Below are 21,396 nucleotides of genomic sequence, written 5' to 3'. Positions count from 1 at the left end.
TCGGGACTTATCTTGGAAAGATCATATTACATCTCTTGTAAAATCTGCTTCCAAGAGATTGGGTGTGTTAAGCCGACTCCGCTCTTTCTTTACCCCTGCGCAATTGTTGACTCTATACAGGGGTTTTATCCGCCCCTGTGTGGAGTACAACTCCCATGTGTGGGGAGGCTCCCCACATACAGCTCTTCTCAATAGGGTGGAGTTAAAGGCTTTTCGTCTCATTAACTCTCCTCCTCTTACTGACTCCCTTCAACCTCTGTCTCTTCGCCGCACTGTTGCATCTTTATCTCTTTTCTATCGCTACTTTAATGGTCACTGCTCCTCTGAACTGTCTGCTTGCATTCCTCCACCTCTACGACAGGCGCGTTGCACCCGTCTGGCAGCAAACTCTCATCCGTTTTCTGTCCAACTCTCTAATGCAAGAGTTAACCATTACTCCCAGTCTTTCATTTATGCAACAGGTCAGCTCTGAAACTGTCTCCCTCTGTCTGTATTTCCTGCTGCCTGTGATCTCCAGTCTTTCAAACGCAGTGTGTCCAGGCATCTCAAAATGATCGGATCTTGAATTTGGCTCTCTATTGTATTTTGTTTTTTTCTTGGAGGGAACTGTTACTGCGGGCTCATGGCCTTTGGTTCCTTCATCCTCGCATTTAAAAAAAAAAAAAAAAAGTACTTGAATGCACTCACATTCTCCATATACTTGCCATCCAACCTCACCGTGCATTCTGTGACTTCATTCCTCTCAAACACCATAACTTTACTCTTGTTTACATTAACTTTCAGATTCCTCTTCCTACACACTGTCCCAAATTCATTCACCAAACCTTGCAACTCCCATTCATCTTCACTCAACAATACTGCATCATCAGCAGACAACACCACCAGAATCTTCCACATCTCACCCTCATTCATTAGAGCCACCCCCACATCCACTGCCCTACCTTGCATCTCCCTTACAACCCCATCCATGTATATATTAAACAGTCATGGAGAAATTACACAACCCTGTTTCAGTCCCACATTGAGATCAAAGAACTCACTCAGCTCACCATCCACTCGCACCATAGCCCTAGGTCCTTCGTACATACTCTTCACAGCACTCAGCAATTTCTCCCCCCCCCCACTCCATATATTCTCAGTACCTTCCACATACCTCATCTGTCTGTTCTGTTGTAAGCTTTCTCCAAGTCCATGAAGGCAACATACACTTTCTTTCCCTTCTCTAGATACTTCTCCACTAAACATCTTAAAACAAATATCTGATCTACACACCCTTTTCCCTTTCTAAATCCCCCTTGTTCTTCTCCAACTAGCTCCTCTGTTATATGCTTAACCCTATCAATGAGTACCGGTATTCTACCATATATTTTTCTGGTCACACTAAGAAGGCAAATGCCCCTATGGTTACCACATACTTCTCTCTCCCCCTTTCCTTTGTATAAAGGAACAATTATACCTGATTTCCAATCCTCCGGAACCCTTCCCTCTTCCGAAGCCAATCTACACAACCTTCCATATCCACTCCACTACAATCTCACCCCTGTTCCTCAGCATTTCACCACACACTCCATCAATTCCTGGGGCCTTTCCCATCTTGATCTTCTTCATTGCATCCACTATTTCCACCCTACTGATCTCTTCCTCCCTCCTTTCATCTCTCCTTCTCCCAGCCATTCCCCAACCACTTATACTCACACTGCTCTCACTCTCTACTTTCAACAAATCCTCAAAGTGCTCCTTCCATCTCCTCAATTTCTCTCTCTTCTCCACCAACAATCTATTATTCCTATCTTTCACTCCCCTACTATTTCGCCTTTCACACTGCCTTACATTCTTTACCTCTTTCCAAAACAATTTCTTACTCTCCCTCCATTTCACACTCAGATTCCTCCCAAACTCTTCATCCACTTTCTTCTTACTCTCCTTCACCAATCTCTTCACCTCCCTTCTCCTGCTCACATATAATTCTCTCTTCTCTCATCCCCTGCCTCTACTCACTAGCCATTCACTATATGCCTTCTTCTTTTGTTCCACCCCCTACATCTCCCCCTCACTTCACAAACCACCTCACACGCTACGCCTATCTCTTCCGTAAATATCTTACATGTGTCTTCCACCCCTACCATCTTCTCTAACTCATACCTTCCCAATCTTTCTTCCACGATGCTCTTATAGCCTACTCTGCCATTTTCTTACTGTCTTGCAATTTCTCCACTCTTCTCACAGCATCTGTTTCCTCCTGTCTTCCCCTTCGTCTCTTCAACCATTTTCTTTGCAGCCTTACCTTGGCCATCACTAAGTGATGGTCAGAGATTCCATTCCCTCACCCTCTCCACACTCTTGCCTCCACCACTTGTCTTCTCATTTGCTCATCCACACACTCGTAATCTATCATTGCCTTTCGTTCAACAAGTTCACCATCCATCCTCCTCATAACTCTCCATGTATACCTGTGGATCATCTTATGCCGAAAGTAGGTGTTAGCTATTGCTAACCCCTTACAAGCACAGATGTCCAACAAAGCACTACCATTCCCATCTACTTCAGCTGGCACACCCCACTGACCAGCCACTCCATCCACTGGTACATTCCTGACTTTGTCATTCATGTCTCCAATCAAAACACTGTCTCTCTCCTCTCAAACTTGTCCATACATGCTTCTACGCTCGCCCAAAACTCATCTTTCACTCTTGCCACTCAATCCTCTGTCGGCGCATACGCACACAGAATCGTCCACGCTTGTATACTGGTACCTACTTTCATCCTCACCCATACAGTCCTTGCACCCACTGTTCCATACTCCCTTATATTCTCCTTCCACTTCTTGCTTATCATCAGACATACTCCCTGTCTTGCCCTGTCATTCTCATTAACTCCTGCACTTATTCCTAAACCGTATTCCCATTCTCTCACCCTTTCACCTTTCCATTTAGTTTCAGTAAGTCCACATATATCCACTCTTGCATCCTCAGCACCTGCACAATCTCTCTCTCTTTCACTTCATCATTCACTCCTCTCACATTCCATGTCCCCACTCTCAGAAAGTCTTTTGTCTGTTCCTGAGTCGTCAACGTATGGTCCGTCCTGGTCCGAGGCACTTTATTCGCTTGTTTAGTTAGTTCTTTTTACGGGGTGGGGCACTAACCCACCACCAACCCTTTTAGTTGCCTCATACGACAAGCAGGGATACTGGGGGAGTACGGTATTCTTGAAACCCCCCTACCCCCAGGGGGTACGAAACCTCCAGCCTGAAAAGGGAATAATCTTCCCGGATTGCAGTGAAGATACTGCTCTGCCTTATATAACACCCCGACTGGTACGTAAGTCGTATGCGAACGCTTCCATACTTCACATCAGCATTCGAGTGATCCGTATTCGGGATGTGGGGGAGTGCGGCACTCACTTAGCGATATTACAGAAAGTCACCTGAACGCCTTTGATAGGGTGTTTCCTTCCAATCCTGCCTACTAGACATGGCATCACCACACCAGACAAACTCATATGTACGATACGGTATACAATTTAAAACCAGAAATAGCAGTGGAAGCCTAACAGGAAGTGCTGAAACCTGACTGGGGGGTTTGCATCCAGGACTCCCCAGTGATTATAACCTAACTAACCTAGTGCAAACTTAGATGTGCATTATGTAAAATGCACCAAAACAGTATTGTGCGTTAAGTGTTCGTTAATCATTGGCACAGTCATCACCCAACCATGTGATGGTGAAACTCTCACTTAGGTTGGTGAGCACATGATTGCGCTTGACAGGGGTAGTAGTAGGGGTCTTGGTTGGAGCCATGATGGTGCTGTAGTATTCCATGCAGTCAAATAGAAATTCAGACAGATAAAGAGGCAACCGATCAGCAGGGCAAAGTGCAGGAGACTGAGGCAGCTCAGCTGGTCTGTATGGCAGTGTGCAGTTTGCATTGTTGAAATGGCAGGGGATAACCATGTCGAACAATGAAAACGTGTATAGATTTATAAATGTTGAAACACCCCTGGGGGTAGGGTTTTTTTTTCAAGAATACTCCCACAGTATCCTTGCTTGTCGTAAAAGGCGACTAAAAGGGTTGGCGGAAGGTTAGTGCCCCTCCCCGGAAAACAACTAACTAAAAAGACAAACAAGAAGCCTCAGACAAGGACTGACCAAAAGATGACGACCAAGGACCGGACAAAGGACATGATAATCGGAACATGGAATGTAAGAGGTGCGAATGATGAGGTGAAAGAGAGAGAGATTGTCCAGGTGCTTGAGGGTGCGAAAGTTGATGTATGTGGAGTAACTGAAACTAAGTGGAGAGGTGAGAGTGTGAGAGAATGGGAGTATGGATGGGGTATATGTGCAGGAGTAGGTGAGAATGAGAGGGCAAAAGAAAGAGTGTGTATAGTTGTGAGTAAAAGATGGAAGAAGAACATAAGGGATTATGGATCAGTTGGGTCAAGGATTGTGTGGGTAGGATTAAAAGTTGGAATACAAACGTGGGCGATTGTGTGCTTGTATGCGCCAACGCAAGATCGTGCAAGCAGAGTGAGAGAAGAGTTCTGGACAAATGTGGAAGTGTGCATGGAAAAGTTTGGAAGGAATGAGAGAGTGTTTTTGATCGGTGATATGAATGGTAAAGTAGGGAATGTGAAGGTGGATGGAATAGTTGGTGAGTGGGATGTGCCTGCTGAGATAGATGAGAATGGCAGTGCGTTAGTGGACATTTGTGCTGGGAGGGGGTTGGTGATAGCCAATACCCTCTTCAGGCACAAAATGATCCACAGGTATACATGGTGAGTGATGAGAAGGATGGGTGGTGAACTAAATGAAAGGAAGGCAATGATTGATTATGTGTGTGTGGATGAAAGGATGCGAAGATGTGTAATGAATGCAAGAGTGTATAGAGGTTGGGGGAGTGGACTTTCTGATCACTACTTGGTGTTGGCCAGAATCAAGATACAAATAAGATGGAGTAATAGAAGAAGGGAAGGACGGGAAGAAAGAGTATTTGCAAGGAGAGTGGAAAGGTCACAAGAGGATGAGAAAAAGGCAGAATATGAGATAAGTGGAGGAACAATTGGGCAAATATGAATTGGAGCAGATGGGGGACGTGGAAGGTGTGTACAGGATATTCACAGAAGAAATATGTGCAGCATGTGATGTGGTGTGTGAGATGAAGAGAAGATGGAGGGGGGGTGCAAGGAACAGCGTGGTGGAATGAAGAGGTGAGACAGGCTGTGGCACAAAAGAAGAAAGCATATAATGAATGGATGAGAAATAGGGGCGTGGAAGAAGTTGAGAGGCGGAAGAGAGAGTTATATGTAGAAAGAAAGAGAGAAGTAAAAAGATTAGTAAGAGAGAGTAAGAAGAGAGTGGATGAGGAATTTGGAAGGAATTTGAGTGTAAAGTGGAGGGACTGTAAGAAAATGTTCTGGAAAGAGGTGAAGAGAGTAAGACAGGGTGGAAGTGAAGTTAGCAGGGGAGTGAAAGATAAAAATGGTAGATTACTAGTGGAGAAGGGAGAAAAAGTGAGCAGATGGAGAGAACACTTTAAGGAATTGTTGAACATAGAGGATGGAAGTGATGCAAGTTTAAGTGGCTGGGGAATGGCTGGGAGAAGGAGGGAGGTGAGAAGACAGGAAGAAATCAGTAGGATAGAAGTTGTGGAAGCAATGAAGAAAGTTAAATCAGGGAAAGCCCCAGGAATTGATGGAGTGTGTGGTAAAATGTTGAAGCATGGGGGAGAGATAGTAATAGAATTGATGTGGAGGATGTGCAGATTGGCCTGGGAGGAAGGTATAGTTCCGGAGGATTGGAAGTCAGGTATAATTATTCCCTTGTACTGTACAAAGGAAAAGAGGAAAAGAAGTGTGTGGTAATCATAGGGGCATTTGTCTTCATAGTATAATAGAAAAAGTATATGGTAGGATACCGGTACTTATTGACATAGTTAGGGAAATAACAGAGGAATTAGTTGGAGAAGAACAGGGAGGCTTTAGGAAGAGAAGAGGTTTTGTAGATCAGATATTCATAGATCTTTAGTGGAAAAGTTTCTAGAGAAGGGAAAGAATTTATATGCGGCTTTCATGGATTTGGAGAAAGCATATGACAGGGTGGATAGACAAGGATTGTGGAAAGTATTAAGAATATATGGAGTAGATGGAATGTTGTTGAATGTTGTGAAGAGTATGTATGATGGTAAGGCTGCAGTGCATGTGGATGGTGAACTGAGTGAATTTTTCTCTTTGAAGATTGGGTTGAAACAGGGATGTGTCATGTCTCCATGGTTGTTCAATCTGTACATGGATGGGGTAATAAAAGAGGTACAAGGTAGGGTAGTGGATGTTGGAGTGGCCCTGGTGAGAGAGGGTAGTGTTTGGAAACTCCCTGTACTGTTGTTTGCGGATGATACAGTGTTGTTGAGTGAAGACAAAGGGAAGCTGCAAGGCTTGGTGGATGAGTTTGGGAGAGTGTGTAAGAAACGGAATCTGAAGGTGAATGTAGGGAAGAGTAAAGTGATGGTCTTTGCGAGAGGTGAAGTCAGTGAATGTACAGGGAGGTTGGATGGTGAGGAATTGGAAAATGTGAGTACGTTTAAGTACCGAGTACTTGGGTAGTGTGATGAGGAAGGATGGAGGTTTGGGAGGTGAAGTGCTTGAAAGGGTACAGCAGGGAAGTAAGGTTGCTGGTTCCTTGAAAGCAGTGATAAGAAACAGGGAAGTGAGCATGGAAGTGAAAAAGTTACTGCATGACATTATTGTGATACCAACTCTAATGTATGGAAGTGAAGCTTGGACGTTGTTGAAAGGACACAAGTCAAGAGTGAGAGCAGTGGAAATGAGTTATTTAAGAGGAGCCTGTGGAGTCACATGGAGAGACAGGCTGACAAATGAGGATATAAAGGAGTGTTGTGGTGTGGATGTGGATGTGATAGGAAGCGTTAGGAGGAATACACTGAGGTGGTTTGGCCATGTGGAGAGGATGGAGGGTGATAGACTGACGAAGAGAGTGTATGTGAGTGAGTTGGAGGGGGGGAGAGGGAGGGGGAGGCTGAGGATGAGATGGAGGGATGGGGTGGAGAGGTATATGAGAGAGGAGGGTGTGAGTTGGGAGCAGGGCAGTGAAATGGCGGGAGAGAGGGCGATGTGGAGGCGATTTGTTTGTGGCCACCCCGAATGGGATTGAGGCGTCTGGCAATAGATAGATAGATATATAGAAACAACGAATTGTTGAATAATAATCGCTGGAAAAACAAGGGCCTGGTGTACTAGGCTATACAATACCCATATTCTCATAGCCTTTCACAAAGACCTAATTCAGTTTTTCCTTTTTGGCAAGATGTTCTGGGTAAGCGCCAATTCAAAAGCCACACCTCAGTGAACCAGCAATGACCCTCCCATGAAGACCTCTGGCCAGTACTCAGAACGTTCACCAAGATGGGCTGTGTAGTGTAATGAAGGATTTTATCACCACCTCATGAAGGCATGGCAGTGCCTGTGCATTTCCTCTTGTTGAGATGGGTATGGAGTCTTTTTTTCTGCTTTTTTTTTGTTATTTTTCTTTTGTATGCTACGTACTGTAGTGCTATCACCCCTCCATTCCTTCGTGACCCCATTACTGTAGAATAGTAATTCCCCAAAGAATAAATTTTTACTTTCAGTGAGACACAATTTTGTGGATAAAAGGAAAGTTTTCTGAATATTTTTTTGGGTTCATTTGATTTTGACATTTCTTTTGGAATTGCATTGTTTCCCTGTTTTTCCTGCCTTCTCCATCCCCCAATTGAACATGGGAACCCATTTAGAGAAAAGAAACATTTTCACTGGAAGATGATGGATAATATGAAATGAATTGCATAGTAAATCAGGAGACCCATGTTTATCCTAACCTAACCACATCTAACTTAACCTAAGTGGGTGCCTTTGCTCCTCAGACCTCCCAAAGCATTAATTTAACTGCATCTAACCCAGTCAGACTGCAGGGAAGAAAAATTAGACAGTGAAGTTGGCAATTTTAAGCATTAATCTAACTTCATGTAACTAAGGAAATGGTAAAGGAAAAGGTTGTTGCAGTTGATGAGAGGAGCCCATCGAAAACATAAAACTGTATACTGGGTACCCTGTGTTTGCCAGTTAATATAAGAAATACAACACACCCTCATTATCTGATATACTATAGCACTAGCCATGTATGTGTGTGTGTGTGTGTGTGTGTGTGTGTGTGTGTGTGTGTGTATTTTGGGCAGCCGAAACTACATATTCAAATCACACCAAAATTGGCACAAAAATTGCAAAAAATTCGTTGATGTGAAAAAACTTGGTCCCATCACGATTGAAAAACTTTGACTATATTTAATGAGTGATCACATTTTGACCAAAAAATGCTGCTCCAGGCATCCGGCATAGGATCTCCGTAGAATTTTTTACCCATTGATACAACTAAAATAAACTATAGCAGCGTGAGAGCCTTCCACAGGAGCAAGTGCGAAGGGCCTGAAGGGCCCACGAGCACTTGTACTATCACTATAGAGTACAGTCATTTGCTTATGAGATCAATAAGAATTTAACTTCTTTTTTTTTTCTTATACAGTCGCTGTGATGCCTGATTTCCCATTACCAGTATGTGATCGTTTTCTTGATTACATGATTACAGCACAAAATTAATTAAACCATTGGTTTTTGAAAATACATTGCAGTCGTAAAATGAGGATGTGCTGTTCCCAGCAAAACATCACAGGATTAGCAGGTGGAAAAGCTAGTGAATATCCAATAGCTAATGAAAGTTTTAGAACTAAACAAGTTTTGGGAAAAGGTGTATATGGTATTGATTTTATTTAATTAAAACCAAAAAACAGTGTGCACCAAAATGTGTGCTGAGTGAAATATTGTACAGTATTCTTACCAGGAAACTAGGAGAGTTCACCATGTAACCAAATCTCTCCCAGTACCATAATTTTAAAGGTTTACACTTTATTTTTTCTTGTACTTGCATTATATGTGAACAGTAACTCTAGATATATGGGCACATGGCACATTTTCCTTAGATTGATCCTTTTCACAGGCTGATATCTGAAAGCATCAACCCTGGAAGGAATGCACCAAGAAGAAGGCTGCAAATCTTGGCCGAACTATGTCATCCATTTTTGTCGGGAGATACTGAATGGGGGAAGAGTCATTGCCATGACACTTGCATGAGGGAACCTTCATGGATGGAGTGAGAAGGTGAGTGAAGTTTACACCCCGAAGCATTTACCCTGACTGAGTGAGTGAGAATTGCAAGGCTTAATGAATGAAAATATTGATGATAATGGATTCTGTATTTTCGTTTTTCTTGATCATACCTACTCCATGTACAGTATAATAGTGAGAACAGAATTGATAATGATGATGTTGATGCTGATAATGGTTTTTGTCGGTAGAGGGAGGAATGGATCCCAAATCTCATCTTGCCATCGTTTTCTGACATCAAGACCCGCTGGGATTTGATGGAACGTGCTGACAGCCAATACATCAGAGTGGAAGATAGGAGATAATTTTATTCTGCAGTGGATTGACTTGGGCTGCTGCTGCTGATGATGGACAGAGTTGCAAGATATTTATCAGCACTAAAACCATCTGCATCCATTCATCTCGCTGTGATGTTAAAGGCAAACCAGATTTCATTTTCATATGCTGTGTAGATAGAACAAAATTAGTTTCAGGAAAAGGTGTATATGGTATTGATTTTATTTCATTAAAACCAAGAAACAATGGGCACCAAAATGTGTGCTAGGTGAAATATGGTATTCTTGCCAGCAGACTAGGAGAGTTCACCATCTAACCAAATCTCTCCCAGTACCATAATGTTAAAGTTTTACACTTTATTTTTTCTTGTACTTGCATAATATGTGAACCGTAACTTTTATTATAGATATATGGGGGCATGGCACATTTTCCTTAGATTGATCCTTTTCACAGGCTGATATCTGAAAGCATCAACCCGGGAAGGAATGCACTAAGAAGAAGGTTGCAAATCTTGGCTGAACTATGTCAGTCATTTTTGTTGGGAGATATTGAATAGGGAAAGAGTCGTTGCCTTGACACTTGCATGAGGGAACCTTCATGGATGGAGTGAGAAGGTGAGTGAAGTTTACGCCCCACAGCATTTACCCTGACTGAGTGAGTGGGAACTGCAAGGCATGATGAATGAAAATGTTGATGATAGTGACTTCTGTATTTTCATTTATCTTGATCATACCGACTCGATGTACCTATAATAGTGAAAATAGAAGTGAAGATGATGATACTGATGATGATTTTTGTTGGCAGATGGGGGATTGGATCCCAAATCTCACCTTGCGTCGTGTTCCGACATCAAGATTCATTGGGATTTGATGGAACATGCTGACAGCCAGTTTATACATCAGAGTGGAAGAAGATAGGAGAAACCTTTATTCTGCAGTGGACTAGCTTGGGCTGCTGCTGCTGCTGCTGATTGATGGAATTGCATGAAATTTAGCAGCATTAAAACCATCTGCATCCATTCATCTTGCTGTGATGTTAAAGGTAAACCAGGTTTCTTGTTCATATGCTGTGTAGATGCAGGCCTGGTCAGCCAGCCACATCCCAGGAATTTTTATACGCAAAGTATAATATGTCACTCTAGCAAGGGTCCATGTTGTACGTCAGCTTAGCACCCTAAGAATTTTCAGGCATAAGGTTCTTCACTAGTTTAGCAAAGGCCCATATGTTCCATAAATGACATCATAAATTAGGGACTTACACCATCGTACTCTCAGTTTTAGAGCAGTCAGTCCAGATTTTGACAATAAAGAAAATTCCCAGACTCCCAGTTATTAGCTTTTTATTTTCATTGAGCTAAGGGAAAAAAAAAAAAAACTTTACAGGGTGATCAAAAGAAGTTATTGATTATATGGACCTCCCCCCCAGTGTATTTGATGCAAAGTAACTCACCTTACCATACTTTACCTTACCCTGCCTTCTCTCTGTCTTACCTTAGCTTCCTTACCCTACCCTGCTGTATCTGACTCTGACCTGCCCTACCTTACCCTACCCTGTCTGACTGACCTACCCAGCCCAACCTTACCTTACCTTGTCCTAACCCTACCTTACCATACCATACCTTACCTTATCTTACCCTACCTTACCTTACCGTACCCTACCCTACCCTACCCTACCCTTCCCCTAACCCTCCCTTCCCCTAACCCTACCTTACCTTACATTACCTTACCTTACCTTACCTTACCTTACCTTGCCCTGCCCTGCCCTACCTGACCCAACCTTACCCTTCCTTTCCCTTCCCTTCCTTTCCCCTCTCTTCCCTTCCCTACAGATCTTACCCTACCTCACCTTACCTTACCTAACTGTATTACCTGTATACCCTGCCCTACCCTTCCCTGTCTATCTTACCTTGCTGTACTATACCATATCATACCCTACACTGCCTAACATACCTGACCCTATCTAATCTTACCTATCTTATCCAACCAGCATTGCCTTACCTTACCTTACCATACCTTATCTTATTGCACCTTACCTTACCTTACCTTACTGCACCTTACATTTCCTTACCTTACCCTACCTTTCCCTACCTTACCTTACCTTTCCTTACATTACCTTACCTTACCTTACCTTATCTTATCTCACCTTACCTTACCTTACCTTACCTTACATTATCTCACTTTACCTTATCTTCCCTTACCTTCCCTTACCTAGTGCTGTAACCGATATGATCCGCCAAACAAATATATTTCCGATATTTATATTTTTTTTTACCGAATCGGAACCGACATTTACTGTCGATGTCGGGATATCCGGTATGGATGCAAGAAACATTTAAATAACTTTTATTGAATATTTTGGTCATTGTCTTGCCTAATTCTGTGTGAAAGAATGTTGTTATCTTGACACTGTTTTGAAGCTTAAAGTTTTACTGAAACTCAATAAAGGTTCATAATAATAAGTGGGAAGGGAAAGGGGGGAAAAAAAGAAAATGGAAGACCGAAAGGACTGAGTTGAGAGTGTGGTATACTGTGTACTGGTGGTGTGTAAGTGTGGTGGCCTTGTGGGTTTATGTACATAAATAGTGTACACACGCTTGTCGAAATAAGTGCAAACTGCCCACACCCATTAGTTATTTTATTCTATATTTGGTCATAATATTTAGTCACTCTTCACACTGTAATCCAAAGAAAGAAGTGATTTACTGCATATAATATGAAAGAAGGCAGTACTGTAGATGGGGGCACTAAAAGGACAATAACTTAGAAAAAGGGGGATGAACAGCATTTGGCAACTTTGTTTTAGCTCAGCTCATACGGTGAAACAATCCTGTAGTTGATGAAAAAAAGTTACTTATAGATCTTGCCTCTGCTTCTTCATTATTATGCTGTACGTACAAGGTTTGCAATTTGGTACAACTTGTGTGCTGTCTTTCTCTCTCTCTCTCTCTCTCTCTCTCTCTACTGTACAATATATATATACCGTATACAGTATATATATATATATATACAGTATATATATCCATCCATTCATCCATCATCCAATCCTACGTTGCCCTATGAGGAGCGTAGAAGCCCGGGGCTAGGCAGTTGGTCCTGACATTTAAGATGAGAGGGACCAACCTCTCTCATCCCTGAGTGGCATTACGTGAGCAATAAACCCCAATCACCCCTTGGATATAAACCTTCAACGACTCAATCTGACTGGAGCACAATAGTTACCCACTATACCACCAGGCGCCAAAATTTGGTTATATGGTTACCACCCAGCGTAGTAAATGGTTTCCTGGTGTACAGGAAACCATTTGGCTTGTCACTCAGTGTAGAGTCACCCACAGGCAGAAGGAAGAGGAAAGAATGAAGGAATGAAAGACAGAAGAGGGAGTGTAAAGTCACCTGCAGGCAGAAAGACAAGGAAAGAATGAAGGAAAAAAAGACAGAAGAAGATGGAAGGAAAGAAGGGTGGAGGAAAGGACAGGGCAGACACCCAAGAGCAGCACTACATTGAGTGAGTGGATGGTGAGTGCCCCCACCTACCACAAATATATATATATATATATATATATATATATATATATATATATATATATATATATATATATATATATATATGTATGGTGGGAGGTGGGAGCACTCACCATCCACTCACTTGATGTAGCGCTGCTCTCGGGTGTCTGTCCTTTCCTCTCCTTCATCCTTCTTTCCTTCCCTACCCTTCTATCTTTCTTTCCTTCATTCTTTCCTCATCCTTCTGCCTATGGGTGACTTTACACTCCCTCTTCTGTCTTTCTTTCCTTCATTCTTTCCTTTTACTTCTGCCTGTGGTTGACTCTACACTGAGTGACAAGCCAAATGGTTTCCAGTACACCAGGAAACCATTTACTACTCTGGGTGGTAACTATATAACCAAATTTTGGCGCCTGGTGGTTTAGTGGGTAATTATGGCACTCCAATCGAATTGAGCCGATGAAGGTTTATATTCAAGGGGTGGTTGGGGTTTATTTCTCAAGTAATACCACTCAGGGATGAGTGAGGCTGATCACTCTCATCTTAAATGTCAGGACCAACTTGCCTAGCCCCGGGCTCCTACGCCATTCATGGATGATGGATGGATAGATATACCGTAGATAGATAGTTAGACATAAATACATATACCGTGTATGCAAAGGAAAGATGGTGAATCGAAGAATGTGAATGGCTTCTGATGATGTGCATGTATGGGCGATCATGTGTAAGCTACGAGTGTTTGTGTGTGTAAATGATTCCCAGATTTGAGCGTCACTTCAGAGTGAATATTTATCATGGCAGAAGACACTGTGACCTGAAAGTGTTGCTCATTTCATCCACTGAACCTTCATTGCTAATTTTATTAATTCTCTAACAAACGAGCACAGCCTTTCCATATTTTCTATTGAAATGAGTCTTTCACAGAGTACTTGTTATATTTCCTAATGCACATTTTTTCATTTGAAAGCTGGCTGTCAAGCACAAGTTAGGTCTGGTTAGATTAGGTTTGGTTTGGCTTGGTTAGGTTTGGTTAAATCATTAAGTTTCTCATAGCCTTGACACGCAATACACTGATGTGTCCAGTCGGATTGATGGTAAACAACGCAGTCAATCGGAGAGATCGTTGATAAACACTGCCGCTGTTGACCTGGCTGCTTTAGATAACCCCAAATAGATATATATATATTTTTTTCCAATCGTTTTTTGCAGTCACAATTCAACAGTTAACTATCTGTGTTGCATTATGTACCAGAATTACTTACCTTGAGATCATGAGTTTGTTATATTATAGGTGGAATCGCATTGCCCATTTGATAAAGAATTACCCTAAACTATTCAAAGTAAATAAGATTGAAGACTGTTTTAAAATCTAAAAATGCATAACATTTGTAGTGTGTGTGTAATGTGAGCCGTTACAGTACACTACACTACCTGTATACTGTATGAGGATGGCATACACTGGACTTAAGCCATTCATGCTTTATTTCATGGACAGCAGTATTAGTCATGATGAAGAACAGTCCTTGACTACTAGTGTGATAAATCCAGTCTCTGGGATTAAAGCTAGTGTATTTTTTGGAGAAGAACAGGGAGGTTTTAGGAAGGGAAGAGGTTGTGTATATCAGATATTCTGTAGATCAGATATTCATTCTTAAATCTTTAGTGGAAAAGTTTCTAGTGAAGGGAAAGAAGTTGAATGCAGCCTTCATGTATTTGGAGAAGGCATATGACAGAGTGGATAGACAAGGATTGTGGAAAGTATTAAATATGGAGTAAATGGGAAGTTGCCAAATGCTATGAAGAGTCTGTATGAGGGTGCTAAAGCTGCAGTGCGTGTGGATGGTGAACTCAGTGAATTTTTCTGTTTGAAGGTTGGATTGAAACAGGGATGTGTCATGTCTCCATGGTTGTTCAGTCTGTATATGGATGAGTTTATAAAAGAGATACAGAATAGGGCAGTGGATGTTGGAGCAGCCCTAATGAGAGAGGGCAGTGTTTGGAAACTCCCTGTTTTGTTCCTTGCAGATGATACTGTGTTGTTAAGTGAAGACGAAGGCAAGCTGCAAGGCTTGGTGGATGAGTTTCGTAGTGTGTGTAAGAAATGGAATCTAAAGGTGAATGTAGGGATGATTAAAATGATGGTCTTCGAGAGAAGTGGAGTCAGTGAATGTACAGTGAGGTTGGATGAGGAGGAAATGGAAAATGTGAGTGCGTTTAAGTACTTGGATAGTGTGATGAGTAAGGATGGAAGTTTAGAGGGTGATGTGCTTGAAAGGGTACAACAAGGAAGAAAGGTTGCTTGTTCCTTGAAAACAATAATGAGAAACAGGGAAGTGAGCATGGAAGTGAAAAAGTTACGACATAACAATATTGTGATACCAACTCCATCATATGGAAATGAAGCTTGGACCTCTTTGGAGGGACAGAAATCAAGAGTGAGAGCAATGGAAATGAGTTATTTGAGAGGAGCATATGGAGTCACATGGAGAGGCAGACTGACGAATGAGGAAGTGAAAGAGCATTGTGGTATGGATATGGATATTATAGGAAGCATTATGAGAAACACACTGAGGTGGTTTGGCCCTGTGGAGAGGATGGAGAGTGAGAGACTGACAAGGAGAGTGTATGTGGGTGAGGTGGAGGGGGGGAGAGGGAAGTGGAGGCCAAGGATGAGATGGAGGGATGGAGTGGAGAGGTATATGACAGAGGGGGGTGTGAGCTGGGAACATGGCAGTGAAATGGCGGGGGACAGGGTGACATGGAGGCAATTTGTTTGTGGCCACCCCTTACGGGATTAAGGCTTCTAGCAATAGACAGATAGATAGTATTTTTTCCACTGTGCATTAAGTCCAGGCTGGTCTGACCTGAATTGCCATGTGATCAAAATATTACATATTTTTAAATATAAATGTTGTTTCATTTTATGGCTGATGACCTGCTGGCCAAGATTTTATGGTAATTTCAAGTACAAATATAGTCCTTTATTACTTGGATAATGACCTGAAATTTACATAGCTACATTATGCATTTCATATATCGTTAATTACCAAGATCTGGCTAAGATTTAGAAGTTAAATGTTGTGCATTTACTATATGTCCGATGACTAAGTGTTGCATACTTTTTGGGAAGCACAAAAGTTATGGTATGGGATTTATGTTTCCAGTTATTTGGCCAATGTTAAAGGTGTTATATACTTGTGGGTATTAATGTGTCTTAATAACACTTTAATATATAAAGGTGTAGTACAGTTATAGCTTCTTTAAAATAAAAATCCACATAAAAAAGTCAAAGAAGTTGTTATATCTCGTTTTAAATTAAAGTAATATAATTTTTTTAAGTACCAGCCTTTTTTTCACGGTCGCAAAACAAAATTAAGATTTGCATGTAATGACTGAGTTTAGCACTAAATTCCTCGTACTCCTAGAAAGGCAGTGATGATTAAGTTGTGTATTTTATTTGATTATGTACATTTTACTGAGGATTAATAGAAAAAAAAAAAAAAAAAACTGAATTTCTCCTCACAGTTCTTGTACACAATCAAAAGTAAACATTAAGCCTACATCATACCACTGATGGAACCTCAAGTGTTTATGTGTGTACCGACTGACTCGCAAGTTAATCCCAGTCTGCCACAGCTCCTTGAGAGAGGGCTACTTTCTAGTTACTTGTGTCAAGCTTCATTCTAACCACAGTGGTATAATATTATGGTCTAAATATTCTGTATGTTTTAGTTCAAGCATTTTACCATTTAAGACAATCGGTAGAATGTGAGATAAGACCGTATCTTTGAAATATAATCATCATTACTGCATTAATTCACACTTACAATGGTAGAGAAATAAGTGCTAGGATATAGGGCCATTGGGTAAAAGAAACATTTATTTATTTTTTATTACTCAGCTGATTCTGATACGAGTCTGATTATCGGATAATGTTTTCCCTCCGATACCGATACCAATTAATCGGCTTTTGCTTGCTGATTTACAGCACTAACCTTACCTTACCATATCCTACTTTACCCAGAACTCATGTAAGCGATAACATTCTTGATCACCCTGTTTTATGAGTTTTTCAGGAGATTTAGTGAAACAGAAGTTTGACCAGAATTTTTAGAGGTTAGATAGATTTGATTTGACTAGAATTTTTAGAGTTTAGGCAGAATATATTGTTTTATATTTTTTGTGTCCATTTATTAAATGTATTTGTGCATTTGTTATTTACATTTGTATGTATTAAGAGGTCACATTGAATAAACTGCATACATGCATGTCATCATGCTGTTAATGAGTAATATCAAGGTATACACTTTCACACATGAAAATGTGAAACTTGTTTGAGTGAGCAAGCTTGCTGATGTCGTTATTTTAGCTAAAAGAATTGTGCCATCCCATTTGCCTTATATTATTGCCCACTTTGAAATTTTGGAGAACGCCATCATACTTGCCTAATATTGATGCAGGTTTGAAATTTTTAAGAAACAGCCATTCTGCTTGCCTAATAGTAATGCACACTTTGACATTTTGAAGACTGCTGTCTCACTTGCCTGATATTATTGCGCACTTTGAAATTTTGAAAAAAAAACACTTAGTGATACCCATAACATTTCAACAAGTTTCATACATTGTGGGTAGATATACAGTAGCTTAATAATTTCTGAAACAATTTAGTTTGGTGCTCAGTTTGGCACATTTTGGCCTTTTTACAGCAGTATTGTGGTGCATATCGAGAAAGCAGAGTTTACTAACAAGTACCGGTATTACTTTTTCATAAGCTTTTCAGCAGTGTTTATATTATATCCATCGTAGCTTAATAGTTTCAGAGATAACACAGTTTTGGTGGTTTGGTTTCTTTTTTCAGTCATATGGTGGTGAATTTTGAGAAAAGTGACATGTAGTACCTATGATCTCTTAAGCTTTCCATTGATTTGCATAGATCCACTTACGTTTTTGTAGTTCCCCAGATAACAGTTTAGATGCTGTACTCAACCACCCAGCCACATGTATAATAATGATCTCACTGGCTTGCCTGGCTCATTCACTCAGTCAGTCATATTGCTAAAGAAAATATGCCAAGAAGTTTCCTACTGCCACCAGATTATGATTTTTGTATGAGGTCATTTCCATGTGGCTATGTATCTTTGCGTACTGGGAGTGCTCACAAAATAACTTGCGATAACTTTTCTCTCGTAACTATACTTGTTTCACGTTAACTTGGCCTAAAATTGCCTTCCATCTGTCTTGAATGCTAAGTTTTAACATCAAATTAGCACTAAAATATGGTTCTGGTGATATCAAAAGGCTGTAGAGCCTTAGCACATTATTTATTTATTTTATTTTATTTTATTTATTTATTTATTTTTTTTTGCCACTGAGCTGTACCGTAATCTTAGATTAACACTAAAATCTGGTATCAAGAAATAGGCGTCCACACTGCAGATGTGTGACATGCCTGAGTGAGCAGGGTAGTATTTTGGGCCCTTTTGGGCTATATTTGACCCTTTTTGAAAATTAATGATATCCCTGGAAGGCAGTTCTAATGACATTTTCAAAGTATGATGTTCCTTGATTGGTGTAGTAGCTGAGAAAAAAATGAATTTTTATTGCTCAGTTCTTGCCTAGTGAAAATGTTTTGAGCATTTGTTGGCTGTATTTGGCTGTTTTGGGTTAAAAGTTTGGTACCAGTGGATGACACTTGTTATGACATTGTTATGACAATTTCAAAATGGTGCAGCTTATTATGATTGGTTCCATAGCTAAGAAGAAAGGGAAACTTTGGTGGTTTTCAAACAGGAAAATTTTACAAGCTGTATGGGACAAGAATTTTACACATTTCAGCCTGAGTACTGTTTAGTGTTCTCACTCACTTTGCTCATGCAAAAAGTTAGTCACAAACTGATTTGGAATGAATGTAGGCTACAGCCATAGTGCTGTAATGTCTCTTTCTACACTAAGCTACATGAAATAAGTTGCAAAATGACAAAAATGTGGGCCAAGTTAAGGTGAAAGAAATAAGTTTTGTTTTTGCCAGAAGAACAAGTAACAAGTTAAAGTCTCTGACCTATATTCCTTGTCTTTCCAGCAAAAACTCAATAATAGTCATGATGTAAATTGATCGTAAGTTTGTTTGTGAATCATAACACATTTATGGCCTCTTACATCATACAAGGTGGTCCTTGTATTACACATCTTTGTTGAGGGGATGGCTAAGTGATCTGTACCATTGTCTCCCCTGCACCATTTTTTACTCCCTTGACCTTTTTCATGATTAGTATTATAATATCTGCTTTTTCATGTCCATTGATTGCCTAATCCTTTTCATGCTTAGTGTTATAAGATCTGTTTTTCCATGTCCATTAATTGTATAACCCCACTTATGTTGATTGGTAAAATCTTTAAAGCAATGTCCATTGATTGCACGATTGATTATTAATTTTGTGAAGCAGCCAAATCGTCTGTGCTCCTCTTGTAACCAGACTGCTGTCCCCATAAGGTTAGATGAATGTAATATATGGACCACCCTATATTAACTACAAGCCAGCATTGATTCAGTTAATCTGAAAATAGTAATTTTATGGGCAACATTATCCTTGAAATTCAGTGTTTTGGTATGTATCATTTTTTAAGTAAGTAAAAGAAAGCAAATTGTAAGTTAGAGCTATCATTGCTGTTATGAATGTCCACAGAATTATTCATAAAATAATTGATACCTCACCCTTCTGTCATTGGTTTCTAAGCATCACAAAATTTTACTAAGTCCCAAAATTTGCTTTTGATAATACTGATCAGCAGCTTTCAAATCCAAGATGGCCATAGTTCTTAATTACTGGTATCTAAGCATCTCAGAAATTTGTCTAAGTCAAAAAATACCAAGTTGAAAAATTAACTCATAATAATACTAGTTGGCATCTCAGAATTATACTGCGGCTTTCAAATCCAAGTTGGCCACAGTTCTTTATTACTGTTATCTAAGTATTTCAGAAATTTGTCTAAGTCGAAAAATACCAAGTCAAAAAAGTAACTTATAATAATACTAGTTGGCCTTGCAGAATTATACTAAGTCCAAAAATTCACTAAAAAATACTAGTTGGCATCTCAAAATTTTACTAAGTTGAAAAATTTGCCCATAAAAATACTAGCTGGCAACTTTCAGATCTAAGGTGGCCATCCATGTGTGTTGATGCTGTGAGCCAGGTTGGTACAGTTGCAAACAAAAATACGGCCCCTTGTTTTTAGTCCATGCATTATGAAACTCGTACAAGGTTTGTTATGCTTGAAGACAGCCTCACTGGGTGTCAGAAGTCATTGCTTACTTCCTGGCTTACGGTCGTTCATGAGGTGGATCAGTATTTTCATGAAATGGATCAGTATTTATGTCGGCAACTGTACACACACTCCCACTTTGCGTGTTTTCCCTCCACGTGTCCTCTCCAAAACTCCCCCACTCCTTTGCCCATCCTCTCTCACCCTGCTACTTGTAGTTAGGGTAAGGGAGGAAGGGGGGGAAAGGGGTGGGGAATTTTTGGAGGGTACCTATTATTTTTCTAACACCCTTCTCTTATTTTAGGTTGTCTCCGGACACTCTTCAGATTATGAGAGGCTAGACGCGAAACCTGGTTCCATTAATCTTCGCAATCGACTTAGGTACATTTTTGGGGGCCAAAAAATCTAGTTTTCGGTTATTTTTGGGCAGAAAACTGCTATTTTTTTGTATTTTGTCAGTGTTTTTGGTTATTATTGCATTTCACATTGTTTTATAAGCCTATAATTTTCATTTTTGAACAATTTTTTTTTTAAATTCTCCATTCAGTAAAAGATTTGTAAATGTCCAAGTTTTTTTCTGTAATACAGTCTTGAAATATTTTAGTCTTTAATATGTTATCATAAGTATACCAGGCATTTCAGTCAGATTTAAGGTGAAACTGAAAAACTATAAAAATGAAATGTAAGAAAACAAGACAGTAACTTTCAGTTTTATATTGCATATTTAAAAAGGTACAATACAAATAGGTACAAAAGTGTAGAGATCTGGTATGAGCAGACTAGAGTTCTTCACCATCACTGGGCAGGGGACCACGGCCGGAGTTCTTCGCCATCACTGGGCAGGGGACCACAGCCGGAGTTCTTCGCCATCACTGGGCAGGGGACCACGGCCAGAGTTCTTCAGTCACCTGGGGACACAACCAGAATCCTCAGCAGCCCTCAGGAAGAGATGCCCGAGTTGTTTGGCAGGATAGCAGGGTCAGCAGCAGGCACACAACACCTATGAGGCAGAAATTTATTACATTAAATCCATATTAGCATATAATATGATTCAGTATGAAACCTTTTAACAGAAACCTTTTAAGAGTAAGGATACTGCACTCACCAACAGTTCTCCAAGACACTTGGCAGTGACAGGAGCATGACC

General features: G+C 40.5%; 2 long non-coding RNA genes across 2 annotated transcripts; both read left to right on the top strand.

The window, feature by feature from the left end:
* Window positions 1–7,350: 7,350 nt before the first annotated feature.
* Window positions 7,351–9,505, top strand: LOC145394054 (uncharacterized). The gene is made up of 3 exons (XR_013896312.1): window positions 7,351–7,503; window positions 9,044–9,204; window positions 9,402–9,505. It is a non-coding gene; the product is annotated as an uncharacterized LOC145394054 (long non-coding RNA).
* A 437-nt stretch (window positions 9,506–9,942) lies between these two features.
* On the top strand, window positions 9,943–20,806 carry LOC145394053 (uncharacterized). Its single transcript, XR_013896311.1, has 3 exons — window positions 9,943–10,100; window positions 10,291–10,527; window positions 20,554–20,806. It is a non-coding gene; the product is annotated as an uncharacterized LOC145394053 (long non-coding RNA).
* Window positions 20,807–21,396: the final 590 nt, after the last annotated feature.

Source organism: Coenobita brevimanus, chromosome 26 (assembly GCF_032717465.1).
Source record: "Coenobita brevimanus isolate Jiangsu-jjx chromosome 26, ASM3271746v2, whole genome shotgun sequence".
NCBI classification, from domain to species: Eukaryota; Metazoa; Arthropoda; class Malacostraca; order Decapoda; family Coenobitidae; genus Coenobita; species Coenobita brevimanus.
This window is presented reverse-complemented; position numbering and strand designations above follow the sequence as displayed.